The sequence below is a fragment of the Psammomys obesus genome, unplaced genomic scaffold (genome assembly GCF_907164565.1).
Source record: "Psammomys obesus unplaced genomic scaffold, mPsaObe1.curated_primary_1811, whole genome shotgun sequence".
In the NCBI taxonomy this organism is placed as follows: domain Eukaryota; kingdom Metazoa; phylum Chordata; class Mammalia; order Rodentia; family Muridae; genus Psammomys; species Psammomys obesus.
Genome location: NW_026594428.1, coordinates 1,974,491 through 1,987,997, shown reverse-complemented (window position 1 = coordinate 1,987,997; position 13,507 = coordinate 1,974,491). Strand labels below are relative to the sequence as shown.

The 13,507-nt window shown below is 36.9% G+C and overlaps 1 long non-coding RNA gene across 1 annotated transcript in view; it reads left to right on the top strand.

Annotated features, from left to right (window-relative positions):
• The first annotated feature begins 1,367 nt into the window (after window positions 1-1,367).
• Window positions 1,368-13,507, top strand: part of LOC129685496 (uncharacterized) — a 70,099-nt gene continuing 57,959 nt past the window's right edge. Inside the window, exon 1 of the long non-coding RNA XR_008721494.1 lies at window positions 1,368-1,453. This is a non-coding gene — a long non-coding RNA (uncharacterized LOC129685496). The remainder of the gene's footprint in view (window positions 1,454-13,507) is intronic.

Below are 13,507 nucleotides of genomic sequence, written 5' to 3'. Positions count from 1 at the left end.
TTCTGGCTTTCATAGTTTCTGATGAGAAGTCTGGGGTGATTCTGATTGGTCTACCTTCATATGTTACTTGGCCTTTTTCCCTTGCTGCCTTTAATATTTTTTATTTGTTTTGTAGGTTTAGAGTTTTGACTATGATGTGATGTGAAGTATTCTTTTTCTGGTCTAGTCTATTTCGTTTTTTGTAGGCTTCTTGTATATTTATGGACATCTCTTTCTTTAAGTTTGGAAAATTTTCTTCTATGATTTTCTTAAAAGTATTTTCTGGTCCTTGGAGCCTGGAGTCTTCCTTTTCAGCTATTCCTATTATTTTTAGGTTTCGTCTTTTTGTGGCTTCCTTAATTTCTTGTTTGTTTTATGTTTGGAACTTTTCTAATTTTACCTTTTCTTTGAGGGAGGAATCAATTTCAGCCAGTGTATCTTTACCATGAGATTCTCTCTTCCGTCTCTTGTGTTCTATTGATGATGCTTACCTTTGTGGTTCCTGATCTTTTCTCTAAGTTCTCCAGTTCCAGGATTTTCTCTGTTTGTGTTTTTCTTTATAGATTCTAGTTCTGTTTTCATGCTTTGGACCATTTCCTGCATCTGAGTGAATGTGGCTCCTTTTTTTTTTTTTTTTGTTTGTTTGTTTGTTTGTTTGTTTCTTCTCTATATGTTTCTAATTGTTCCTGTATGTGGGCAGTTATAGTCTTCTGTATTTCTTTGAAAGTTCTGTTCATTTCCTCTTTTTGTGCCTCTAACAACTACATAAGCATAGCTTTAAATTCATTTTCCTGTGTTTCCACTGAGTTAAAATATCCATTGATTTTGGGCTTTGCTGATGGGTCCATCATGTCCTGGTTTTTGTTGGGTGAGTTTTTACGCCTACCTTTGGCCATTTGCTTATATGTGATCTTCACTGTTTTATCCTTGAGTCTGAACTTCAGACTGGAGCTGTCTTACTCTGGTCTCTGGAGTATTCTTCAGGAAGATCAGGGAGGTCCAGTGGTTTGAGAGTGTGTGCTGCTGCTAAAGTTGTACCTAAGGAAGGAAAACCGCTGGCGCACATTGGTTATTTCAGGGGAGTAAGCGCGTGCGCGCCAGTGTGCACGTGCATGCGCCTTGAAGGGGAATGCTAGAGAGTGTAGGTTCTTGGGATATGGGGGTTGGGAGCAAGCACAGGAGGGTATGTGGATGCTGGCACAGTTAGCAAGTGCAGATTGCAGGCACAAAGCACCTGCACCAGTTACCTGAATACCCCTTTGTCTCCGGTCTGTAGAGGGCTCTGCAGGCTGGACTCTGGAGTCTGTGGCTGATACTGTGGGCGGGACTATTACTCTGTTGCAGGCTCTGTTTGTTCAGCCCTGTGCTCTGTGCTAAAAGCTGTGAGCTCAGCAGGCTGGGATCTGCTCTCTGATTTGGGAATGCTACATGCTTCCTCTGCTACTTCCCCCTCCAGCAAGGCTGGAAATAGGAGGTAGGTCGTGGGGGAAAAGGCGGGGGGGGGGTGTTGGAGTGTTCTCATCTTCAAACATCAAGGAGGGAGATCTGTGCTTGGAGCAAGCAGCTCCGTGTGCAGGTGTGCTGTGTGCACTGTGGGGTGCCTCCTCTGCTTCAGCTGCTAGTTGCTCCATAGCTGCATTGCAGCTTCCCTGTTGGCTGCTGTACCTTGGTCCCCTCTGCTGCTGGCTTGGCCACCTCTACTGCTGTTTCTGCCTGCCCATTATGGGAAAGTGCCCAGGAATCGATTCCCTAGGAGAAGCCCATGGAGATGTCCGTGGTTGGCCTGTGTCCTATTGGACTTAGATCAGGGTTTACCCCCCTTCTCCCCGGACTCCTCGTATCGTTGTTTTGGGTTCCACAGCCCCTTGAGTCACCAATTTGGAGTTTCAGTTCCTCTGAATACGGTGCACGCTGGTCGCCGCCATCTTGGGTCCCCATCATTTTTCTTAAAATGATACAAGATAATACACAATTAGATGTCCAGTTACTCTCAATATTCTCAAAATGAAGTACAGTTCAACTTTACAGATCCCATTGACACATAGACAAAAATAACATTTGAAATGTAGTGAATACACAGTCTTGTAACACTTTATCAAACATAAACCATTAATATTTACACAGTATACACATTTAACTGCCATTTATAATTATGCATCAGACAGTTCAGTGAAATATAAAATATGGAAGGACAAGCATAAGTCATAGTCAAGCCCTATGGAAGGTTTCATCAAGAGAATTAGATATTTGTGGACTGAGAGAGAGAGAGAGAGAGAGAGAGGTTTCTGAAAAAAATACCTCATGGATCTAAAGAAAGCTATTTCTTAATTTGTTGCCTGCACACACCTATAATAACACCGGAGACATTTTTCTTAATAACTAGATGGTACTAGACTTTAAGGTGAATCAGTAGTAAATATGTTGAATCAAAATAATACGGGGAACAAAGTAAAAACCATAACTCGATTTATAGAACACGACTTTGTTCATGACTGTGTTAAGTGTGCCACTGATGATTAATATTAACCAGTAACTTACTCTACTTTTCAAGCATATGTGGAACCTAATAAGGAAGAGTATGTCAGTACATAGGAGAGGTTCTATGAACCAAAGAACATTGTACTAAAAATCTTTGATTATACAAAATTGGTCATGTTGGCTTATCTAACTGCAAGGACTTTGTTATGTGACTAAAGTGGTAATTGAAAGGGTGCACTATTTAACAGTATAGTATATAACCTGTATAGTCTATTATATGATTACACACACACACACACACACACACTGACTTCAAAATGGTCAATTCAATTAATGATATACATTAATAAGTTCTATATTTACAAATAAATGTATTTATAAAATTTTAATAATTTTTCCATTATTCTTTTTAAATTTACCATGTTCATTACATACTTATTACACTGCTCCAAATTTTCTTATTGCAAAGTCCTAAATTTTCATTTTGTATTTCATATTTTGGTTATTTATATTTTCCCATGCATGAAAATATTTTAGGGAGCAATGTTGATTTTTTAAAATTTGTTATTATAGGACAGTGAACTGTTCACACTAATATCTTGCATTTGACAAGTTATCTCATTATTAAACTCTGAGAGTAATATACTAAATATAAATTTCTTTATAAATTCCATATTTCTTTTTATTTAAATTTTTTCAATATGTGGCTTCTCTGTCTAGCCTTGGCTATCCTGGTCTTACTTTGTAGAATCGGCTGTCCACAAACTCACAGCGATCTCCCTGACTCTGCCTTGCTGAGTGCTGGGATTAAAGGCATGGACTACCTTAGCCAGATTCCTTTCTATTTAGTTAATTTGCACATTAATGTTTTGTTTCCTATGTTGTTATTTTAATTTATACTTTAATCATTAATGATGCCAATGTCATTAAGACAATACTCAGCCATAGTCTTCATGAGATATGAGAATGACCAAATTGGCATGATACTCTCAGAGCTTCACTAATTACAGGTTTATTATGGGGGTAACTAAACACTATTTTTTATTGGCTATTATATCTTTCCAAGAGAAGAAAATTCAAGCCTGCTGCTGTAGTTGGATCTAATACCATCTAGGTGTACTCTCCTTTGAAATAGAATCCGCAAATCAAAGGGCTGCCTGAATGTCAACAACTATTGCAAAATTATCCCTTTGGCTGCAATATGAAACTCTTCTCAGTACTTAGAAGCTTGTAAGTGGGTGAATTACAGTACACTACAATATACTGTCCTGCTATAAAAGGAAACAGAATTCTGTCATTTGCAGCAAAGCTTATGGAACAAACATTTATTTTGTTTAGGGCAACAAGCCAGACTTAAAAAGACAAACACCACATTTGGCTTAACTACTAAAGTTTACGAATGTCAAACTCGTGTAGGAATAATTGTTGGATGTACCAAAACTTATGCATCAGTGATGGGAGTGATTGGGTATAATCACAGCACATTATATAATTTATGGAAATATACTGAAAACAATTGAAATGTGCAATTAAGTAGTGCTTATGATACAACTTACTTTCTTTACAAGATTTTATTTTTCTAAATAAAATGAATTTTAATTTATTATTTTACAGTTTTGCACATTCACATGGAGTACTTGGATCATTTAATAGTTCTTATGATATAGTTTAATTCTTTACAAGATTTTATTTTCTACATAATATGAATATTTTATTTATTATTTCACAATTTTGCACATACAAATATGCAATGTACTTTGGTCATTTATGCCAGTGTTATTCTACCTTCCTACACTTATTTCTTCAGAAATCCTTTCCTCAAACACTCACCCTCACGTTCTGTGTCTTATTTATTTCGCTTTGTGACCCAGTGCATTTAGCTGCTTGAGTGAGAAATTATTTTTTTGAGCAGAAGTACTATATTAGAGACTATACAACGGAGAAATGGGTGAGTCTTGACCTCTCCCAGCAGTCATTCACCGTTTATTGTTCCTTTGGGAGTAATTCACCTCATCCATGAGGGATAGTTGTACGCCCAGTCTTGTATATGTCTTGTGCAGGTAACTACCACTGATGACTTCATTGTTGTAACAGCCATATTATGCCTGGAAAATAGCATTTTATAGCACTGTTTTCATCCTCTGGTTCTTTTCTACACTGTCATTCACAATGTTGCCTGAACTAAGTATCCAGTAATATAGATGCTTATATAGGTAAAGGCACTCAAAAGCTACTTATTCTCTGCACTTAATCCTCCCTGCTTGTATATTCATTAACTGAAACACACAGAGTAAAATTTCTCTCCTACAAGCTGAGAACAACACTCATATATTAATACAAACACAGATATTTATGGTTAATTAGAAACATGTTCTTCTAGCAAAATAATAATTGTAGGCAATGTTTGAGATTTTTACCACCCTAGTTATCATTTTTTATCAGTTTTCTGATATTAATGTGATTTACCTTCAGTGTAACTGATATCCATTCAAATAACTTGTAACTTCGCAGCAGTCATGTCACTATTTCACAAGCGAGCTTATTTTCCTAGTAACATGCATATGTAAGTGTTTCCTATATTACAGCACATAGGATCTATTGCTGAGTCAGACCCAGCATTGTTTCTGGGTTTATATTACATCTACCAGTACTATGAAGCTTACTGAACATCTATCCAGTGTCCAGCTCAATTTAGATTAATTTTCCTGTGTTCTGAAACCAAAGTATATAATGTTTATAACAATAAAATGTCAATATCTCACTATGGTGGTCAATGAAAAGCAATAAAAGAATCCACCAATTTTGGGACTTCTGAGTCCTAACTGTTGGTATACTGTTCTTGTGGAATGTTTACAATTTACCGTTGTTCATTCAAATGCTTATATCTCTACCCCCTATCTGGTTTTAATATTGACATTGCATTGCAATGTTTATTCTAAACATCATCTGTCTCAAGTTTCTGTAAACATGCTACTATTTGTTCTCCATATTATCAGAAAAAGAACCAGCTAATGATGTGGAATGGAAAGAATAGGGTGTGACATTCTGTTCTGGAGGGGAGGAGAAGGAAGCAAGTGGGAGGAGTCGGAGAGCAGAAATCAGCAGGAGAAGACTTAGAACCATGAGGAGAGATGAACCAGATCTATGATATGATTAAAAGCACATATAATGTGGGAAATCTGAATGGGAGGAAACTATGTGGGCTTGGAGGTTTAGGATGGAGTAACTATTCCCCAGCATTGTACTCTAGGTTAATTAAATAAATCTTAGACTATGTGTGGTAATTTGGGTATACAGCTTGTTTAGGAATAACTACTGTTTAACTAAAAGATAAATCTATAATAAATATTAATAACCAACAACACCTACCTAATAAAGAATTCATAATAAATCATCCAATAATTTATGCTGAGATTTTCATCTAGTGGCCTATAGCTTCTGAGATCCATGCACGCATGGAAATTAGTCTTTTTAGTCTTTTTTTTTCTTCTTTTAACTTTAAGATTATATATATTTTGTATTAATTATACTTTATTTACTTTTTATCCCCCTTGTAGTTCCCTCCCTCCTTCCCTCCCAATTCCTCCCTTCCTCCTCCTTCTCCAAGCATGCCCCTCCCCAAGTCCAATGGTAGGGGAGGTTTTCTTTTCCTTCCTTCTGAATCTAGTCTGTTAGGTCTCATCGGGAGTGGCTGCATTATCTATTTCTGTGGCCTGGTAAGGCTGTTCCCCCTCAGGGGGAGGTAATTAAAGAGCAGGCCAATCAGTTCATGTCAGAGACAGTCCTTGTTCCCATCACTATGGAACCCACTAGGAGACTGAACTGTCATGGGCTACATCTGTGCCGGTGTTCTGGGTTATCGCCATGCATGCTACTTGGTTGGAGTATCAGTCTCAGGGAAGAACTCTCTGCTCGCATTTTTTGGTTATATTTTAAATTAGCATACAAAGTTTACATTGTTTTATCATGTATCTTTAATTTGGGATAACATTCCCAACAAATACATTTTCTTTACTGTTCTTCTATTTCTTCCCTGCTTAAACATTTCTGGCCTCAGTATTCCTCACCTTTACTTTTGCATTATAATTGTTCTGTTGTGCCTTTGCCTCCAGCTTACAACTAGTAATATCTTTGTCTATGTTCTTGGTCTCCACATATATACATTCCAATTTAAACACACAAATATAGAACAACGACTATGCTAGAAAATGCACATGAGAAAGAGGATGCAGCATTCACCTTTACCTGCACCTGCATCTTGAAGAATTGTCCATATTTCCTTTTGCCATATGCAGAGTTTCAAAATTCATATTAGTGTTTTTGATTTATTAAGAATGAATATGTGTCTAGGAAGAGATGCTGGGAAATGCGTTCAATTTCAACAATACTGATTCTGAAACAACTTCTTTCTCCAGTGTTTTTGCATTGTTATTAAAAGTCACATGCTTGTAGCATGCAAAAGTGTTTCCATCATCTTTTCTTTTTGTTAATTGAACAACATGTCTGTTTGTTTTGTTTTGTTTTGTTTTGTTTTTTTCCCAGCATGATGCTGTTTTTATTGTTATGGTCCTATAATACAGTTTGACTTCAGGTAGGGATTTTTTAGCCTCAGAATTTACTTGGATATCTGAGATCTTTTGTGGTTTCAAATAAACTTAATTTCTTTTCCTATTTCTTTAAAGAATTGCTTTTAAATTTTTATTGGAATATCTTTGAATCTAGAGATTGTGTTTGTGAAGAAAGTCATTTTCACAATAGTGATTCCTCAATCAAAAAATGATAAGGTTTTTCATCTTATAGTGTCTTCTTTAGTTGCTCTATTGTTTTAAGGTTATTGTGGAGACATTTCACTTTCCTGATTATATTTCATTATATATTTTGAGACAATTGTAAATGAGATTCTTAATCTAAACTTTTTCTCAACTTGCTCCTTATTCATTACTAGTATGTAGGAATTCTACCAATTATTAAGTGCTAATTTTCTATTTTAACACTTCTCTGAGAGCATGCACAGCTCTATAATGTTAACTTTTTCCATGAAGTCTTTTGGTCTCTTACACACACACACACACACACACACACACACACACACACACACAATCATCTTATCTGCAAGTGAGGATACTTTGGTGCTGTCCTTTTCTATTTTCCATCTCTTGTCTCATTGCTCTAATTTTGACATCCAATTCTATACTAAATAAGAGTGATAAAAATTGAAAGACTTTTAAAAATTCTGATCTGAGTGTAAATGCTTTTACTCATTCAGTACAATATTGGCTTTAGTTTTGTTGGATAGCATTTGTACTTGAGATGTGTCACTTCTAACCTGAGTTAACTTTCTGACCTTAGTACTGAGCTCTCTTCTATAGAGATTGTATTATTCTTAATCAGCAGCTATATTACCCTCTATCTTTGTTTTCTTGCTATACCCTTAGTTTTATTTATTTATTTGCTTGTGTATGATTGGATGATATGAGGGGGGTTAGTATATGAACATTTGTGTGAATGATGCTACACTGTGTCATAGAATATAGGTAGAGATAATTCAACATGTTCAGATGGTGATCAGGACATTCCATCATGCTTGAGATAACTTTTCTGTTTTTATTGTTGTTATTATATTCCATACTCCAAGCTGGCCTTTGAATTTCTGGGAATTTCCTAGCTACACTTCCCTCCTAAGATGATATAATGCAGTGGTTCTCATACCGGTCACCTAAGACCATTGGAAAACAAAGATACTTACATTATGTTTTACAGTAGAGAAATTACAGTTATGGATACTTACATTATGTTTTACAGTAGAGAAATTACAGTTATGAAGTAGTAATGAAAATAATTTAATGGTTGAGCATTACCACATGAGGGTCACAGATTTGGAAACTTACAGAAAAACTTGTTTACTAGAATAGTTCACAAAACTCAGGAATTAATTCTTCTTTCATCTCTAGGTTTATTACCAAAAGTGTAGATAGATAGATAGATACATACATACATACATACATACATGCATGCATACTCACACACATACTTACACACATGGATAGACAGATCCATAGATGATAGAATGGTGATATCTACATTAAAGATAGACAAATACATGATTGACAGATGATTATAGATAAATCGATGGATACATATAGATAGATACATAGATAGAGAGAGAGAGAGAGAGAGAGAGATGACCATACATAGATGATACATAGATGATATATAGATACACAGATACACAGATGATAGGTAAATAGGTATATAAGTAGACAGATATATAGATGATAGATACATAGATACATAGACAGATATACAGACTGATGGATGGATAGATAGATAGATAGATAGATAGATAGATAGATAGATAGATAGATGACGGAGAGATGACAACAATTACAAAACACCCAAACAAAGGAACATAAGTTAAGAGGGTTTATTTCAGCTCCCCATTTCAGAGTTTTTAGAACTCTTCATCCAACAATAGCCAGGAAGCAGCACAATGATGGGAATATACAGGGAGGGCAAGAAACATTCTAAGACACACCCCAAGTGATTCGCTCACTTCCTCCAACTCGAACCCAACTGACCGTTTCTCATATCCCTACATTCTGAATCTGTGGCATCAAAGCATTCAAAAGGCCAGAGGTCTCATGATCTCTCAGGGAACACCCTCAGAGACATGTACCCCCTGCCCCTAACCCCACTCCAAAGCTGAGCTGCACTGATGAAGGTGGGAGGATGGCTTCAAATGAAAGGCTACATAGAATGTTGTTCAGAATATTCCTAAGCATTGAAGCTTCTGTTCCCATGTGATTGGGTGTGTCATGCTCCTGCCTGCCACATAAGTGTCTTCAACAACAGAATCTTAGGGGTGTTTGTAAAGATTTTATAACATAAGTGTGATCAATAATTAACTCAGTGTATGGTCCATAAAACTCAAAAGTGGAGGTCACAGTCTCTATAGGATCTGTAAGGTTAAAAAAAATCTTGAATTGAAAAGTTGCTGTTGAGTTTGTTTTGTGTTGACATCTAATTGCTGGACATCAGGTCTACATTTAAGATTATTTCATTTTCCCAGTGAGACTCACTAAGAGAAAATTTTTAGAGAAAACTTTCCATTTACAAATGGCTATCAATAGATTCTGAGTAAGGAATAGAACATGTATCCACTTCTCCTTTAAGCTCTTGACACTATCTGATGCAGACCAGTACAGACCCTATGCATGCTGCCACACTCTCTATGAATTCATAATACTCTAGCCCTGTTATATTTAGAAGACCTTCATCCTTTGCTGTTTTCCATCCCTCTGGTTCTTATACACACTCCTGTCTCCTCTTTTGTGAATTTCCTTGAGCCCTGAGGAAAAGGATTTGATAGAGATATCACTTCTAACATTAAGTGCTGTGATGATACCCCCCTCTCTCTTTCGGCATATTGTCTAGTTGTTGGTATTATTATATATTTCTATATGCTACTCGGGAAGCTTCTGTTATGATGGCTAAGCATCTCATGGAGCAGTATTAAAATCAAATCAGATATTATCTGGTTACTTCTACTCTCTTTACTATTTTTGTGCTATTATTGTACTACCATATCTTCTAGACAAGAAACTTTCATAGATATTTTGTAATTAGCTGGGTGTTTGTTTTTCTCTTCCTTAGCTTATGAAGTAACTTCCAGTACCATAAATGCTAGGTCATAGCATTTATGAAATGCTTAAAGCCTGTTAGAAGGCACCCTCTCACCTTCTCTATGTTCAGTGAGTTGTACGGGTATTGTCCAGCAATAGGGCAGTACCATCAGTTGAATAGTCTTGGTAATATATTGCATTTTTGTGAAGATCTTATGTAACATCTTTGGCCAATAACTCAATTGACTTAACCCATTCCTTGTATTGGAAGTTTCATTTGATGATAAGAGACGTCCAGTTGGGACTCTGTCTTTCCTTGTTGTTAGCACACACTTTGGTATATTAATATTCATTGTCCTTTTACTGAGAATTTTCTAACTATAGGAACATCTGTTTTTAGAAAAGTTTACTATCTTTGCAAAATTCAACAATATTCAATAGAAACATTTAGCATTCTGTATATTCAAACAAGAAACTGTCGTTTCATGCTTATTTTATACACATCAGGAAGGGAATTTCTTTTGTTCCTTAAAAATAAAACAGTCATAATTGCAGACTATTTTATGACTATCTTCAGCTTTTCTATGAGTATATTAATTGCTGAGTACATAAGCAGCATTTTGTAAACTTTCATAAAATGATTGCATTGTTAAGGGTATAATGAGAAGAAATGACATTTTAACAGAAAATAAAACTCCTTACTTTGTTCCCTTCACAAAAAAAATGCATTCTGATTCTCATTATAGATATAACTTTCTCTGCACAATGAATGTGAGTTCTATTTCACATACATACTACATCACTTTTAGTTTTAGAAACTACCAGTTCATTTAGTGACTTAGTTAATATTTGCTTTTTGTTTTAAATTTTTTTTTATTTTTTTATTTTATTTTTCTTTTTAGTTACATTTTGTTAACTCTGTGTCCCAGCTGTATCCCGCTCCCTCATTCCCTCCCCAACCCCACACTCCCTCCCTGGTCTCCTCCCTGCCCCTTTCCAAGTCCCCTGATAGGGGAGGACCTTCTCCCCTTTCATCTGACCTTGTTTTATCAGGTATCTTCAGGGCTGGCTGCAAAGTCCTCCTCTGTGGCCTAACAGACTGCTCCTCCCCTGGGGGGGGTGTGTGTGTGTCAAACAACCTGCCCTTGAGATCCTGTTAGAGATAGTCCGTGTTCCCCTTACTTTGGAAAACTACTTGGTTACTGAGCTACCACAGGCCACATCCGAGCAGAAGTTCTAGGTTATATCCATAGATGGTCCTTGGTTGAGTGTCAGTCTCAGAAAAAACCCTGTGCCCAGATATATTTGGTCCTTGTAGAGCTCCTATCCTTTCCATATCATACTAACTTCCCTTCTTTCATATGATTCCCTGCACTCTGCCGAGGGTTTGGTTATGAGTTTTAGTGTCTGCTTTGAAACACTGCTAGGTAGAGTCTTTCAGATGCCTTTTGTGGTAGACTCCTGTCATAAGTTCAATGCACATCCCATTTGTCTTTTTAAATGAGGATTAATCACCTTCGCCTGTGTCACTTTCTTGATTATCTTCTTTAGGTGTGTAGATTTCATTATGTTTATCATGTCTTGTAGGTCTATATAAGCGAGTATATACCAAGTTTGTCTTTCTCCTTCTGGGATACTTCACTCAGAATGATCTTTTCTAGATCCCACCACTTGCCTGCAAATTTCATGATTTCCTCCTTTTTGATTGCTGAGTAGCATTCCATTGTGTAAAAATACCACAATTTCTGTATCCATTCCTCTGTTGATGGACATCTGGGTTGTTTCCAAGTTCTGGCTATTACAAATAAAGCTGCTACGAACATGGTTGAACAAATGTCCTTGTTGTGTACTTGAGCAAATTTTGGGTAGACACTGTCATCAAAACAAATAGACAGCCTACAGATTGGGAAAGAATCTTCACCAACCCTTTATCTGACAGAGGGCTAATATCAAGTATATATAAAGAACTAAAGAAGCAGAAAAGCAACAAACCAAGTAATCCACTTAAAAATGGGGAACAGAGCTAAACAGAGAATTTTCGGAAGACGAACATCGAATGGCAGAGAAACACTTAAAGAAATGCTCAACCTCATTAGCCATTAGGGAAATGCAAATCAAAACGACCCTGAGATTTCACCTTACACCCATCAGAATGGCCAAGATGAAAAACTCAAGTGATAGCACATGCTGGAGAGGTTGTGGAGAAAAGGGAACCCTCCTCCATTGCTGGTGGGAATGTAAACTGGTTCAACCACTCTGGAAGTCAATCTGGCGCTTTCTCAGACAACTAGGAGTAGTGCTACCTCAAGACCCAGCTATACCACTCCTAGGTATATACCCAAAATTTGCTCAAGTACACAACAAGGACATTTGTTTTAATTTTTTAAATTCACTTTACATCCTTGTTGTAGCCCATCCCTCCTGCCCTCCTAGTCCCACTACTTCCCTCCTCCTCCACTTTTCCTTGGAAAAGGGGAGCTCTCTTTCCCAACCAACCTAGCTCATCAAGTTGCCTTAGGACTGAGCTGGTCCTCTTCCTCTGTGGCCTGGCAAGGCAGTCCTGCCTGGGGAAAATGAATACAAAACTGGCAAGTAAATCTGTGTCCTATGAAGTCCTCAATTCCCTTACTAGAGGAGCCACAGGAATCCTATGCTACCCATCTGCTACATCTTTTTAGGGGGCGTAGGTCCAGTTTATGCATTGTTCTTAGTTGATGCTTCAGTCTTATCAAGCCCCTCTGGGCCCTGGTTAGTTGTCTCTGTTCGTGTTCTTGTAAACTCCTGTCACCTCCAGATCCTTTTTCTCTTTCTTCTCACTTTTCCACAAGAACCCCTACCAATCACCCACTGTTTGGCTGTGAGTCTCAGCATCTGTTTTGAGATGCTCTTGGGTAAAGCCTCGTAGAGGACAACTCTGTCAGGCTCATGTCTGGAAGTTTAGCAGAAAATTATTCATGGTGTCACAAGTTGGCATTCTCTAATAGGGTGGGTCTCTGGTTGGGCCAGGCATTGGTTGGGGCGTTTCCTCAGTGTCTGCTCTATCCTTATTCCTGCACATCTTCTACACATGGTAAATTTTGAGCAGTAGTTTTTGTGCTCAAAATTACTAGTAGTTTTAGGTTGTGTTCTCCTCCATCTGCTCAGAGATTAGTCTGGCCCATCTGGGTCACAGACACAGTTAATATTTTGATCAAAACTTTACTTGAATATTTTAAAACAGATTCATGAAATTTTTAATGACTAAACATTAATTATATCAACTGATTTAAGCTATTTTATTTCATGAGCTATAATAAAAATATATTCATAGGTCATGACACTTCTAGACTTGGTTTTTCATATGTAGCAAAACTTGGATTCAATGTTTCAATTAATACAAGCAAAACCAAGATTAATACTACAGGCTATTTAAAAATGATCAAAGTTTC